Consider the following 15,688-nt stretch of genomic DNA (forward strand, 5'->3'; position numbering starts at 1 on the left):
GTGATCCTGCCTCAGGGTTTGTGGGGAAGTGTCTGCCACTAGAGAATGAACATGTACTTTTGGGAGAGGACTTTCACATCCCACAGAAACACTGCCCTGTCCAGGCTTTGTGCCCACAGGATCCTGGAGCCAGGTCCCAAGTACCAAAAAGCAAATAAAAGCAGCTTCGTCTTTGCAGCTAGGCCCTCCCACCCTTGAAATGGTGGGAATACCAAAATGGTCTCTCTAGTTGCCACAGGGGTGTCAGCACCTCTGGGAGATGTGGGAGGGAGGTCCTGGTGGCACCACCAAACCTGGATGGACTTGAGAACTGAAGCCCTTGAGTGCTCTGCCCTGCCTCCTGGAGACATGTCATTCCCTCCCACTGACTTGGAGCAGGGGGTGGGACATCCCGCCTGCCAGCAACCTCTAGCTGATCTACATCAAGCATTTGGTTTCCATTTCCCAGCTCACTAGTAGAGATCAAACCCTGATGTCGACTGGGGGTTGGGGGCCGGGTTTTCCACTGACAAGAAGGTGGGGTGGGAGTAGGGAGGAAAAATGGAGACTTGAACTGATTCCAGCCTTGGATTCAGGTTGGGGAATCTCTGGAGAGCTGGCCAAGCCTCCGGGCCCTGCTTGCTCTTCAGGCCCTGAAGTTCCAGCCACTGCCATCTCCCACCTCTTTCCAGGAAAAGGCTGGTTGTCCTAACCCCGCTGTCCCCTGAGCCACATTGTGCCACCAAGCTGCTCCAGGAATGTTATGAGGCATGCAGGATTTGGGGCGCCTGCTCAGTCCTCTTTCCCAGTGTGGGGGGCTGTTATGTGGCTGTGTGGTAAATGGCCTGAAACATTCCCTGACAGAGATTCCCCCTGTATTCCAGGCCTCTCTGACCTCGAAAGAGAAAGTCAAGGTGATGTGGTGGAATGGAGCTGGGAGACAGGCTGGCCGCTGGGATGTCGGGTCAGGACCGTGGGGCAGACTTTTGGGCACACCCGTGGAGGAGCAGACACTGCTACAGCCAACCAAGGGTCTAATTGGATCCTCACTTCCAGAGTGACCTGTCCCCTCTTATGTCTGAAGCTCCAGGGTTGGGGAGGGTGGGGTCAGGGAGTATAAGTGGAGGGAGTAGCTGCAGATAATTAGAAACATGCTCTACTGAGTGAGCAGGCGCCACCAGGACCACCCCTCCCCTCACCCCCACCCCCCAACCTGTTTTCCTTAGGTCCCCAGCCCCCTTCCCTTCTACCTGGACAATTCCAGCCAAACTGGGGGAGGCGCTGGTGGAGCCTGGGAGCAGCAACTCGGTGGGATTGGCTTCCTAGGCCCTTCACAGTCCCTAAAGTGCAAACAACATATTTTTGCCATGCAATAGTATTTAATTACACATAAAAACAGAGCCATTAAACTGAAATTAAACTCTTGTTGGAATCACTTGATTCAGGGCATGACAAATTGCTTTCAGTGGAGGCGGCAGTGCAGTCCCCCAGGGAAAGATGGAGATTAGCGGCTTCCATGGCTGGCTGGGTTCCCTCCTTCTCTTGGTCCCCTTGCCAGCTCTAAATTCTGAAATTGGGGTCAGAACTCTTTTTCTGAAGACCACCCAAGCCAAGGGGAAGCCTCTAGGTTTGTTCAGGAGGATAGGAATAGAGGGTTGGGGAATCACAGAATCACTGTCCAACCCAGTTTTAGACAACTCAGTACATTTATTGATGGGGAAGTCAAGGCCCAGACACCAAGGTCGTCCAGAGCCAGGATTAAAACTCTGGCACTAAGCCATAACTAGAGAGGCTGCTTGTTTTCCTCAGGCTTGTGTCCTTTGACCTTGGGCCTGAAGACAGAGGTTGAGGTTGGGGCCGCATGGATAAGGGGTGGGAACAAAGGCAGACCCCGGATGGGGAGGGCAGACTTCTCCAGAACTAGATTCCTACCTGGTCAAAGTCTGGAGACAGTGGGGAAGGGAAAATGGCCCTGGGGTTTGGCTGTCGAGGCGGCCATCACTTCTGGTGGGCGGCCTGGAGCCCAGACTCTGGAATCAGGCAGATCTGGCTGCTGACCAGCTGAGTGAGGTTGGGCAGGTAAGACCTTTTGCTCCTGTGAGCCTCCGTTTTCCCACCTGTCAAATGGGAATAGTAATTCCTATCTAGAGTTGTGGAGACGATTATATGGGCATGATGCATGAACAGGCTTGGGGCTGAGCTCACTAAGTTCTGTTAGACTTCCTTCTCTGGACTTCAGTTTCCTCACTTATAACAAGATCCAGCTGGGATCTGATGGCTTTTAGAAGCTTCGCTTGCTCTTTTTATGTTGGCAGCCCTTCTTCCTCCCTCTAGCCCCTTTCTTCCTTCCCTTTCCTTCTTTCTTCTGTGGGTTGAATGTCTAACTATGGACAGAAGTCTGGGTCTGTGGTCAGACGACTGGGTAGGAAAGGGAGGTCTGCACCCCCTAAGGTTTCCCTGCCCCACATGGCCCTCCGGTGGCTGTGTGTGAGGCCCATCTGGAGGGTGAAAGGAGACCAAATGGGACAGGGGCTGCACTCGGGGAGGGGCTTGGGGGTCCTGCAGCAAGGGCGGGCTGCTCGTTGTCTGTGGCCTCCCTCCCCATGGGTCCTCTATGATCTGGGAACCTGTTCTCCTGATTGGAACCAGATGGGTCTGCTGCGGCTGGAGGCCTAAGCTGTCTACTTACTCCGTGTCCTCCCCCAGGAGTGGAGGCTGGGGTAGACCAAGGGCAAGTGGTGGAGATGTGTGTGGGGTCCCTCTTTGCAGGGGCTGGCGGGGAGAGCCCTTCTTCCCTTCTCCGTCTCTCTTGTGGCCTGGAAACCTAATAGGCTAATAGCCCACAGAGGGTGGCCAGCTGTGGACAGCCTCTCACTGAGGCATGGGTGGGCAGTTTGCTACCTTGCCTGATGCCATCCTCTAGGAGCAGTACCCACTGCCCTCACCTTCCCTACCCTGCCCCCCATTCTCAGAGCTCAGCTCAGCTGCAGATTGTCAAGTGGGCGCTGACCATGCCTGACCCCTGGTCTCCTGGAGTAGCCTCAAGGTCATTTCCTTCGCCTCGGCTTCCTTGGTCTTGGCAGACAGAGAGGTTCCTGCACTGGGGCTCGAGTGGAAGGGCTGGGGCTGGGCTGGGGCCCAGGGTTCCCATCATTTCAGGCCTGGCAGCTACCCGGCTGCAAATGGCTCCCCAGCACAAATGTTTTGCAGCTGTCCCTTGGTCGGCTTGCTCTGGAGAGCCTTGAGACAGAGGCGGGGAGTCCAGGAGACAGAGGGCACAAGTAGAGAGCCAGGGTGGGTGGGGAACAAACCCAGAGAGCCGCCCAGCAGACCCAGGCTGCTGGGAGAGTGAGAGTGATGAGGAATCTCCAAGTTCTTGAAACAGCCTCCCCAACTTGCAAGGGTTGGGATGGGGGCTTCCCGAGGCAGGATGACGGGGAGCAGAGGCTGCCTGGCAGGGCCAAAGCTCAGGGTCTCTGCTTCCCTACTGGGTCCTGGTCTCTGAGCAGAACAAGAAACTTCTAAGATGGAGCAGCGGGGAGGGGAGCTCAGCCTCCACCCTACCCAGGGGAAATTAGACCAGACTGCCCAGGAAATAAATTCAATTTTCCAGCATTATGGAAGGCTAGTCGGACAATAGAGGATTTTTTTTCCCCAGAAAAAACATTAAAAAAAAAAAAAAACCAAAACTCCAATTGCCTTTGGCTGAGCTGTTTTCCAACTTCATTTCTCAGCCACAGTTCAAAACTTCTCATTCAAAGTGACATGTGACTGCTCTGTGACCCTGGTCCTCTCAGCCGCCGGCCCTGTGAGGGGTCAGGCGAGGCCAGCACAGAACTCGAGCTCCCAGGATCTGTGACCACCCCTACTCCCAAAAGCCCTCCGAGGTCTGTTCTGGAGACAAGGCCCGCAGGACCCTCTCTGGGCAGCCCCAGCGCCTCACGATGAGGGAGGGGCTGCGGTGGAAACAGAAACCTGCCTCTAAAAGAGAGGAGAGTTTAGGGGCGCGTGATTCCTACAGCCCAGGCCCAGGCCTACAGGGGTTTATGTTACAACATAAACTGGGGCTTTAACAACTTTGAGACAGTTTCTTATTTTTAGGGTTGGGGCGGTGAGTGGAGGTTGTCTTAAGAATGCAAATGGGGCAGGGCACAGTGGCTCACGCCTGTAATTCCAGCACTTTGGTAGGCCGAGGTGGGTGGATCACGAGGTCAGGAGATCAAGACCATCCCGGCCAACGTGGTGAAACCCCGTCTCTACTAAAAATACAAAAATTAGCTGGGTGTGGCGGTGTGTGCCTGTATTCCCAGCTACTCGGGAGGTTGAGGCAGGAGAATCGCTTGAACCTGGAAGGTGGAGGCTGCAGGGAGCCGACATCGTGCCACTGCACTCCAGCCTGGGCGACAGAGTGAGACTCCATCTCAAAAAAAAAAAAAAAACAAACAAAAAAGAATGCAAATGGGCCTTGTAAACCCCTCCACGGGGATATTCTTAGGGCTCTAATGAGTGGGGAAGGCCCTGCAGGCCAGGGAAGGGCCAGCCTCCAGTTGTACTGTCTGCAGTCAGCAGCCCTGGGACACTGGCAGAGGACAGGAGGGTCGGTGCAATCCTCAGCGGCAGGTGGGCAGGGAGGGGGTAAAAGGGGGACGAGCAGAGGCTGCCAGAAGGCAGATCTCAAGGTTCTGGGGTGGGAGGTAGGAGAGGGGGCAGACCACACAGGAGGCTTTGGGGAGAGCAGGGCAGGGTCATGGCTGGAGAGGAGAGAGCAGGGTGTGTGTGTGCGTGTGTGCGCGTGCATGTGTGCTCATGGTTGGGGGAAGGGAAGGGATGGCTCTATCCTGTGGCTGAGAAAGGTCATCCCCAAGAAGACCAGGGTTGGGACTAGCACGTTCCTCTCTGGCAGGTCCGTAATGAAGATGGGAAACTGAGGCCTCCATGGGCCTGAACTGGCTTGTCGGAAGGTGTAAATGAACTGGTGGTGGAAGCAGATTAGAACTCAGGGCAGTATTCTTTCCCCCAGTGTCTCCTGGTGGGATAAAAAGGGGAACCTAAATAGGAAGGGACACTTCGGGCACCAAAGAGGTGAAGCTAGGCCAGGGGCTTTCATTTGGGAGGAAGGAAGGGGTTGTAGTTTCTGGGCAGAAGAGCCATGATCCTATATGAGGGGGACGGATATGTGTGTGAGGTCCTGCTGGCGACCACACACTTATGTGGTGGCCTTATGTACCTGAGCTCAGGGGCAGAAGAAGGCAGTGGAGAGGCATGTGGTTAGGACCCTGTGTAACACCCTCCAGAGGCCTCCTGTTGAATACCTTCCTTGGCCTGTAGAGCTCTCTCTGAGTTTCTCCAGTCCCTTTAGTGTGACGCTGCCAGCCTCAGGGCCTTTGCACGTGCTGTTCCCTCTGCCGAATCACTCTCACCCCTGCTCTTCACCAGGCTGGCTCCCCTACCTCCAGCCTTCAGCCAAAAGTCACCTCCCGTGAGAGTCCTTCCCTGACCATCCTAGGTAAAGAATCTCCCTCAACCTTACTTTTCTACCATCTTGTTTATTTCCTGCATGATGTTTTTCACAATTGTTCCTTGGGTTCCCCTGTTTTGCTAAAACACATGCTGGTCTTATTTAATTACACTTGAATCTCCAGAGCTGGGTGCACAGTAGGTGCTCAACGAATGCTTATTGAATGAATAAATGAATAAAAAAAGAAACAGGAAGCAGTCCTGGGTGGCTGCAGGGCTGAAGTCTTCTTATAAGGAGACCAGGGTCCTCTGCTCAGTTCTGCCTTTCCTTTCACTCTTTCTGCCCTAGCCCTGTGGGGTTCCTAAGGACAGCCCAGGTGGCAGAAGCCTTCCTGGGACAGGAGAGCTCAGTGCAACAAGAAAGCTGGCACTTGAGGCCAGGCGTGGTGGCTAATGCCTGTAATCCCAGCACTTTGGGAGGCCAAGGTGGGCGAATCACCTGAGGTCGGGAGTTCGAGACCAGCCTGACCAACATGGAGAAACCTTGTCTCTACTAAAAATACAAAATTAGCCGGGTGTGGTGGCGTATGCCTGTAATCCCAGCTACTCGGGAGGCTGAGGCAGGAGAATTGCTTGAACCTGGGAGGTGGATGTTGCGGTGAACTGCGATCGGGCCATTGCACTCCAGCCTGGGCAACAAGAGCAAAACTTGGTCTAAAAAAAAAAAAAAAGAAAGCTGGCACTTGGATATCTTTCTTTTTGTTGTTGTTGTTTTTGTTTTGAGGCAGGGTTTTACTCTGTCGCCCAGGCTAGAGTGCAGTAGTGTGATTATGGCTCACTGCAGCCTCAACCTCTGGGATCAAGAGATTCTCCCACCTCTTGAATAGCTGGGACCACAGGTGTACACCACCACGTCCAGCTAATTTCTGTATTTTTTTTTGTAGAGACAGGGCTTTGACATGTTGCCCAGGCTGGTCTCAAACTCCTGGGCTCAAGCCATCCTCCTGCCTCGGTATCCCAAAGTTTTGGGATAACAGGCGTGAGCCACCCCAGCCAGCTAGCCATCTTTCTATCTATGCCTCTGTCTTTCTGTGGGTTCCTTTGCCTCTGGTCCTGGTTCTCTTATTTGGTTCTTATCTTTCCATTTTCCGTGTCTTGCTGTCCTGTGCTCCTGTCCCTTTTTTCCCTCTCCATCTCCCTCTCCCACTACCTCTTTGTTTGTTTGTTTGTTTGTTTGAGATGGAGTCTCGCTCTGTCACCCAGGCTGGAGTACAGTGGCGTGATCTCAGCTCACTGCATCCTCCTCCTCCCTTGTTCGAGTGATTCTCCTGCCTCAGCCTCTCGAGTAGCTGAGATTACAGGTGCACGCCACCACACCTGGCTAATTTTTGTATTTGTATTTTTATTTTTTATTATTTATTTATTTATTTTTATTTTGAGACGGAGTCTTGCTCTGTCACCCAGGCTGGAGTGCGGTGGCGCGATCTCGGCTCACTGCAAGCTCCGCCTCCCGCGTTCACGCCATTCTCCTGCCTCAGCCTGAGTAGCTGGGACTACAGGCGCCCGCCACCGCGCCCGGCTAATTTTTTGTGTTTTTAGTAGAGACGGGGTTTCACCATGGTCTCGATCTCCTGACCTCGTGATCCGCCCGCCTCGGCCTCCCAAAGTGCTGGGATTACAAGCGTGAGCCACCGCGCCCGGCCAATTTTTGTATTTTTAGTAGAGACGGAGTTTCACCATGTTGCCCAGCCTGGTCTCAAATTCCTGACCTCAGGTGATCCACCCGCCTCAGCCTCCCAAAGAGCTGGGATTACAGGCATGAGCCACCACACCTGGCCTTCCCCTGCCTCTTAAATCTGCCCCATCACTGGGTTTTCCTGCGTCCCGCTCCCCGACACTACTCCGTGGTCTGCCCGGAACCGAGGCATGACCTCTCCTGCCGCCACAAAAGACCCTCTGCAGTGCGAGATAGGCTCTGTCATAACGCCAAGGCTGCCTGGCTTTTGGGAGGGGAGGTGGATGGAGGAAGTGAGGGTGAGGCACCAGGGATCTCCCCACACACCTGCTCCCAAACACATTATCTGAGGGCTCAGGCAGCCCCCACCCTTCGGGCAGGGCAAAGTGGGTGGTTCTCTGTTCATCTTCCTGCTCTCCTCCATCATGCACTGGTTTCCATCTTGGCAATTTGGGAGAATGACTGGCTGCCCTGTCTGGGAGGATGGTCCTCATGAGGGTATCTCAGAGAGTCCTGCCCGGCTGATGGGAGGGGTGGGACGGGGGTCTGACTCAGAACTCAGGTTTTCATCCCTATCCGAAGCTGGATCCTCCTGGCTCTCCCCATTTCAGGAGAGGGTTCCATCATGATTCCTGTAGGCTGGAACCCTGGGAGGCCTTCTAGATAACCCCCTCCGCTACTTCTCACTCCTGTTCCATCTCGAAGTCCTCTGGATTTTAATTCTCAGTATCTCTCCGCTCTATCCCTGCTGTCCTGCCTCCATCCAGGTCCTGGACGTAGCCTCCACCATTGCTTCCCTTGCTTACTCCACAGCCATTCTCAGCTTATTAATCCCCAGGTTTTTTTTTTTTTTTTTTTGACAGAGTCTTGCTCTGTTGCCCAGGCTGGAGTGCAGTGGTGCAATCTTGGCTCACCGCAACCTCCACTTCCTGGGTTCAGGCAATTCTCCTGCCTCAGCCTCCCAAGTAGCTGGGATTACAGGCATATGCCACCATGCCTGGCTAATTTTTATATTTTTACTAGAGATGGGGTTTCACCATATTGGCCAGGCTGATCTCGAACACCTGACCTCATGTGATCCACCCATCTTGGCCTCCCAAAGTGCTGAAATTACAGGCATGAGCCACCGCACCTGGCCCCCAATCAGTTCTTCCTACAATACCAGGAAATTGAGTCCTGTCAGCCTCTTTCTTCCCTGGCCTCTCAGGGAAGGGTCAAGACCAAAGCCCCCAACATGGGCTGGAGGTCCTGCTTGGCCTAGCCCCTGCTGACCTCACCAGGCCCCCTGCCCCTCACACCCCCTTGCTTTCTGGGGCCACTAGCCAAACTGGCTGTATTGCATTCCCTTCCACCACAGGGTCTTTGCACATGCTGGTCCCTCTGCTTTCAATGCTCCCAATGCGCCCTCCTCCATACCCCCTGACAATGGATTTTTCTTCAGCTCTCATCTCAGCCATCATCACCTCCTCAGGGAAGCCCTCCCTGACTTCCCTGAGCAGGTTAATTCTCCCGAGTATTCATTTCAGAGCACCTTGCGCATCTTCTCAACAGAAGGATATTTAGTTAGGCATTCACCGTGCAATTACTCTGTATCTTTGTCCCTCTTTTTATTTATTTATTTTTTATTTTATTTATTTATTTTTTGAGATGGAGTCTTGCTCTGTCGCCGAGGCTGGAGTGCAGTGGTGCAATCTTGGTTCACTGCAAGCTCTGCCTCCCGGGTTCACGCCATTCTCCTGCCTCAGCCCCCCAAGTAGCTGGGACTACAGGCGCCCTCCACCACGCCCAGCTATTTTTTTTGTATTTTCAGTAGAGATGGGGTTTCACTGTGTTAGCCAGGATGGTCTCGATCTCCTGACCTTGTGATCCACCCGCCTCGGCCTCCCAAAGTGCTGGGATTACAGGTGTGAGCCACCGTGCCTGGCCTTCTTTTTATTTTTTTGAGATGGAGTCTTGCTGTGTTGCCCAGGGTGGAGTGCAGTGGCACGATCTCGGCTCACTGCAACCTCCACCTCCCTGGTTCAAGAGATTCTCCTGCCTCAGCCTCCTGAATAGCTGGGATTACAGGCGCCCACCACCACACCCAGCTAATTTTTGTATTTTTAGTAGAGATGGGGTTTCACCATGTTGGTTAGGCTGGTCTTGAACTCCTGACCTCATGATCTGCCCGCCTCAGCCTCCCAAAGTGCTGGGATTACAGGCATGAGCTACTGTGCCCAGCTATCCTTCATTTTTATAAGCTCCATGAGGTCAGGAACCTCATTCATCACTGTAGCTCCAGGCTACATATTTAGAAAATAAAAAACACAGGCCATCCAGTTCTGTGTGAATTTCAGATAAGGAACAAATAATTTTTTAGCATAAGTGTGTCCCAACCCCATCTCTAAGGGCTAAGCACAGTGCCAGATACACAGGATGCCTGAGGCAGATACTGAATGATTACTGAATAAATGTAGCAAGGGGCTTTCTGCCTGTCTCTTCAATGCCTACTGCCCATAGATGCTTTTCTCCTGTGCTCTCTACCCTTGGCACCTAGTAGCCCTATTTCTTAATTTTTTTTTTTTTTTTGAGATGGAGTCTCCCTCACTTTGTCACAAGCTGAAGTGCAGTGGCGTGACCTCAGCTCACTGCAACCTTCGCCTCCCGGGTTCAAGGGATTCTCCTGCCTCAGTCTCCCAAGTAGCTGGGATTACAGACGTGTGCTACCATGCCTGGCTAATTTTTGTACTTTTTTGTGGAGATGGGGTTTCACCATGTTGGCCAGGCTGGTCTCGATCTCCTGACCTCAAGTGATCCACCCGCCTCGGCCTTCCAAAGAGCTGGGATTATAGGTGTGAGCCACTGGGCCTGACTTATTTCTCCATTTTGTAAGAGGGAATGTGTCTCTGTAGATTGCCTTGATTTGGGTCTCCTGTCTTCTGGCCCTGTTCTCTGTCTGGGTTTCCTTCTTTTCGGATGGCCATTCTCCTGGTCTGTTTCTCCATGCCCTCTTTTTTTTTTTTTTTTTTTGTTTGTTTCTCCATTTCTCTTTTTTTCCTGTCTTTTATTTTCTTGAAAAGGAGTTTCTCTCTGTTGTCTAGGCTGGAGGGCAGTGACGCAATCACTGCAACCTCCGCCTCCCTAGTTCAAACAATTCTCCTGCCTCAGCATCCCGAGTAGCTAGGATTACAGGTGTGCACCACTACGCCAGGCTAATTTTTGTATTTTTGTAGAGATGGGGTTTCACCATGTTGGCCAGGCTGGTCTCGAATTTCTGACCTCAGGTGATCCATCCCCCTCAGCCTCCCAATGTGCTGGGATTACAGGCGTGAGCCACTGTGCCTGGCCCTGTCTTTTTATTTTTGTCTCTCTCTCTCTTTGCTTGTTTTCCCTCCCTTCTCTCCATCCCATCTACTCACAAGTAGCTGGGGGTAGAGTGGTTTCCCGGGGGTCTCTGTCTTTCCCAGCGAGGATCCTTGGGTCTCATATGGGGCGTCCACGAAGGAGACTTGCTCTGGCAGGAGTGGGTTTCAAGCACTGCAGGAGGAGGTAAATTTGCTTGGAGCATTTGGTTTGGATCCTTGGTCCTGATGGAAGATTCCGGGTGGGGGATTACAGGGGAGATGTGCTGGCTTCCAAGCAGAAAGAGAGAGGCACGACTTTTTCAATTTCTTAAGTAGCCTGGGGCTAGGGATCAAGGTGGGAGGGGGAACCTAAACCCCAATGGAAGAAGAGGCATTTGGCAGAGACACCAGGAGGGACAGACAACCCTGTCCTGGTGTGCCTGAAGGCAGGTATTGGATTTGATGACTTTGGGTTCAATAAGCTCCAAATGTCTGCTTTCATCTCCATCACCTTCATCATCATCATCAGCAGCCATGGGACCAGATTGCCTGGGTTCAGATCCCACTCTGCCACTTATGGTTGAGCCTTGGGAAATTTACCTAATTTTCGAATCCACAGTTTCATGTCCATAAAATAAGGATAAATAATAGTACTTAGGTAGTGTTGTCGTCAAGATTAAATGAGCTAACATATGGCAAAGCTTCTAACAGATACTACAGACCTACCATGTGCCAGGCACTATTCTAGACGCTGGGGATTCAGTGGTGAACTAGACGAGTCTCTTTCCTCATGGAGCCCTCATTCCTGTGGCCCAGCACTCAGCACACATTGAGTGCTCAGTGAGAGAGCTGCAGATATGCTGCCCTTCCCATAAGGAGCATTTGTACAGCACCCCAGAGACTCTGAAGTGCATTCATGGCTGGTGCATTTATAAGGCTTCCCACAACCTTCATTCTATGAGGTGGGTATTACAGTTGAGGAAGTTGAGGCTCAATGCCCAGAGAAGTGACTTGCCCCAAACTGTGCAGCTAACCAGTGGCAGAAGGGACCTGCCACCAGATCTGGCTGACCACCCAGGTTTCCATTTTTTTTTTTTTTTTTTTTTTTTTTTAAGACAGAGTCTCACTCTGTTGCCCAGGCTGGAGTGCAGTGGCATGATCTCGGCTTACTGCAGCCTCTGCCTTCTGGGTTCAAGCAATTCTCCTGCCTCAGCCTCCCAAATAGCTGAGGCATGCACCACCGCCCCTGGATAATTTTTGTATTTTTGGCAGAGAGGGGGTTTTTCCTTGTTTCCCAGGCTGGTCTTGAACACCTGACCTCAAGTAATCTGCCCGCCTCAGCCTCCCAAAGTGCTGGGATTACAGGCGTGAGCCACTACACCCGGCCGGCTTCCGGTTCTTGATGCAGAAGCAGCAAGTGTGTGTGTGTCTGTGTGTGTGTGTGCGTGTGTGTGTGCATGCATAGATGGGAGTGGAGTGAACTAAGGATATGTCCTTGTCAGTGTTCACAGGGTGTCAAGTCTGAATTCTTGGAGGAGAGAACATTGCTTCCTGGGGCACATGTAGGCCCCTCCCCCAGCTCCTGGCCAACCCTGTCCGCCTGGCTCTGTGTAGTTCACCGGGAGTGCAGAGCATATTTGTTGAATGCGTGAGTCAATGAGTGTGTGTTACTCGCCCTCCTACCCCCCCTCCTCATTCTTCCTCTGTGGTTCCCTCCTTCCTGGCTTGTCTCCCTGACCCCCAGGCCTGCTCCAGCCAAGCTCTACTTGCCTTTCTTGGCTAGTCCAGATGGGGAGAGGAGAACACTGAAAAGCCTTCCAGGAACAGTTACAAAATAAGCCCCTGGCTGGCCCTGGGAGGCTGGGAAATCAAGGGTCTCCTTTCCTGGGGCTGAGGGCTCCAGCCTGGCCAGGACTGCAGCTTGGTGGGGATGGGGAACATGACTGGGCAGGACTCTGCCTGGATGGGTGCTGTGGATTGAGCTGTGACCCGTTAAATTCGCATGCTGAAGCTCTCACTCCCAATGTGACTATATTTGGAGATAAGGCTTTTCTGAGGTAATTGAGGTTCAGTGAGGCCACAAGGGTGAGATTCTAATCAGATAGGATGGTGGCTTTATTTTATTGTATTTTATTTATTTGTTTTTTTGAGACGGAGTCTCTTTCTGTCGCCCAGGCTGGAGTGTATGATCCACCCACCTCAGCCTCCCAAAGTGCTGGGATTACAGGCATGAGCCACTGCACCAGGCAGGATGGTGGCTTTATAAGAAAGGGAAGAGAGGGAGAGAGATCTCTTTCTCCATGCACACACACTGAGGAAAGACCATGTGAGCATACAGGGAGAAGGCGGCCATCTGCATTCCAGGAAGAGAGTCCTTACCCAAACCTGGCCATCATGGCACCCTGATCCTGGACTTCCAGCCCCCAGAACTGTGAGAAAACAAATTTCTGTCGTGTAAGCTGCCCAGTCTATGGTATTTTGTTATGGCAGCCCGAGAAGATGAATAATACAAGGAGGAATGCAGGCCCCTGGTCCTGCTCTGTCTCACATAGTCCTCCCAAGCTTAGAGAGAACCAGGGACCCAGGCCTGGATTGAGCAGGCACCTGCCCCAGCCTGTCTCAGGGTGGGAGCTCCTCTTCTTAGGCTCTCATCCCTTCCCTGGTCTGAAATCCAGGTTCTCATCCCAGCACCCTTCTCCCCAGCCTGGGCCTCAGATGCCATCTCCTGCCTCCACTGCCATATTTCTAAAGCATAAATCTGGTCAATTACTCCTCAGCTGAAATGTCTCCCTGATGCAGGGCAGGCAAGCCCCAAATTGGGGCTTAGCCTGGGAGGGTTCTTGGCTTCATTCAGGGAATAATTCAAGGGCAAGCAGTGGTAGAAAAAAGCAGCTTTCTAGAGGTGGCGGTGTCACAGACCCGTGACTGCTCCTGCAGAGCAGGGCTACCCCAGTGTGCTGAGAGCTGCAGCTCAGTAGCTTCCGCACTCATATTTGCACCCACTTTTAAACACATGTAAATTAAGGGGCAGATTATGCAGAGATTTGTAGAAAAAGGGTGGTAATTTCTGGGTCATTAGGTTGTTGCTGCCATGGAAAGGGGTGGTAATTTCTGGGTGTTGCCACGGCAATGGTAAACTGACATGTCACACTGGTGGGTGTGTCTTATGGAAAGCTCCTCCCACCCCATCCCTGTTTTAGCTAGTCCTCAGTTTGGACCAGTGTCCAAGCCCTGCCTCTGGAGTTCAGTCCCGCTTCCTACCTCATCCTCATTACCTATGGGATAAAGCCCAAGCAGCGTGCCATGTATGACCATGCACTGCATAGCCCACAAAATCAAACAGCAGGCCTGAGTCCCATCTCCTTCATTCAGCAAGTGTTCAATCTCCAGACATTCTCAGCTGGCACCCAAGGGTCCTGAGGGTCCTGCTGCTGTCTTTTTCTTCTGCTTTCTGTCTCACCTACTCCCTTAGGTACCATGTACTTGAGCCACACCAAACATGGTACATCTTTTCATACCTGTGTGCTTCACACCCGAATGTCTCCATCTGCTTTCTGTGAATGCGGGCGCAATAGGATGGGCATGGACTTGAAATCCTGTTTCTCTGCCATTTACAGTTAGATGAATGTGGGCAAGTTAACCCTCTGAGCCCCAGTTTTCTAATCTATAAAATGGGATTAGGCATATATAATGTGCCTCAGATTGTATGTAGCACATGAGAGCCCCTCCCCCTCCTAAAAGTTGGTTTCTCTCTTTGCATGCTGAACTCCTATTCATCCTTGAAGACCCAACTCAAATGTTACCTTCTTGGTAACATTGCCCTCCTTCCCTTCAAGTGGGTAAAGTTTATCTTTCTCAGTTTCTACTCTTTCCACCAGCCCTGCATAGCACTTATAAACCTCTGTTAGAAACGCTGTCATATTTTCCTGCTTTCCTGGTTCACATGAATAAAGCACACAGCCAGAAAACAGTTGTTGCATGAATTAAGGCATCGGCCCTTGGGTTGAAAGCCTTTAACCCTACCACTGCCCCGGGTCTAAGACCTTGCTCTGGGTCTAAGCCCTGGCACAAGAGTGAAGGATCAGAGGCCAGAGATAAAACAGAGCAGTGAGCAGCCTCAGCCCTCAGTGGGGCACGGGCATGGGGTGGCGGCTGGTCAGATGGTCCAGGTAAGGGCACTTCAGCCTCCTGGAGAGGTCTCCGTAGCCTGGGAGGAGGCAGGGTTTAGTGGGTGTGGGAACCTGAGTTTTGTTTGTTTGTTTGTTTGTTTGTTTTAGAGACAGCGTCTTGCTCTGTCAACCAGGCTGGAGTGCAGTGGCATGATCACAGCTCACTGCAGCTTCCGCCTCCCAGGTTCAAGGGATTCTCATGCCTCAGTCTCCCGAGTATCTGGGACTACAGATGCGCTACCTTGCCCGGCTAATTTTTGTATTTTTTGTAGAGATGGGCTTTCACCATGTTGGCCAGGCGGGTCTCAAACTGGAACCTGAGTTTTGAGAAATGATTGGCAGTGCGAGAGGCTCCCCGGTTCCCTTCTCACGAACTCCAGCAGCAGCTGGACTCTGCTGCATGTCCAGCCACCTGGGACAAAGGGGCGAGGAAATTCAACTGGAAAAGAGCAAGAAGGAGGAAACGTTTCTCTGCAAAGGGGTGATCGAGTAGAGAAGGCATAATGAGGAGAGATGGTGAGAAAGGAGACAGGGGAAGTGGGAGAAGAGAGGGAGGGAGGGTGGGTGGTATGCGCGTGTACGGAGATCAAGAAAGGGTTGGGGAGGGATGAAAAGACCGGGGAGACAGACACTGGAGCGGGGGCTGCGGCAGGGGTTAAGACCCAGGGCTATAAGGCCTGGAGTCTCCTGGAGAGAACACTCCTCTGGTGTCCCTGGGTGGATACGATGGCTCCTCACCTCCTGGTTCCTGGCTTAGTGGTTATCCTGCCTCCCCTCTGCCGTCCAGCCCTCCCACCCCTGCTGGGCTGGCTGCTTTGCCCTCAGCAAAGTCTTAAGTCAAATTCTCCGCTAAATCTTCTTAGGGGAAACAGGAACTGTGGCAAATGCAGCAGAAATGATCGCCTTCCACGAACTCTGTTCCATGCTGGGCCAAGCAGGGCAAGAGCAGGAGACTGAGAGGAGACTGAGAGGAGTCTCCATCTGGAACCGCACTGGGGCGGTGGAAAGAGAGGCAGGGGCTAACC

This window comes from Hylobates moloch, unplaced genomic scaffold, assembly GCF_009828535.3.
Source record: "Hylobates moloch isolate HMO894 unplaced genomic scaffold, HMol_V3 SCAFFOLD_10, whole genome shotgun sequence".
Lineage (NCBI taxonomy): Eukaryota > Metazoa > Chordata > Mammalia > Primates > Hylobatidae > Hylobates > Hylobates moloch.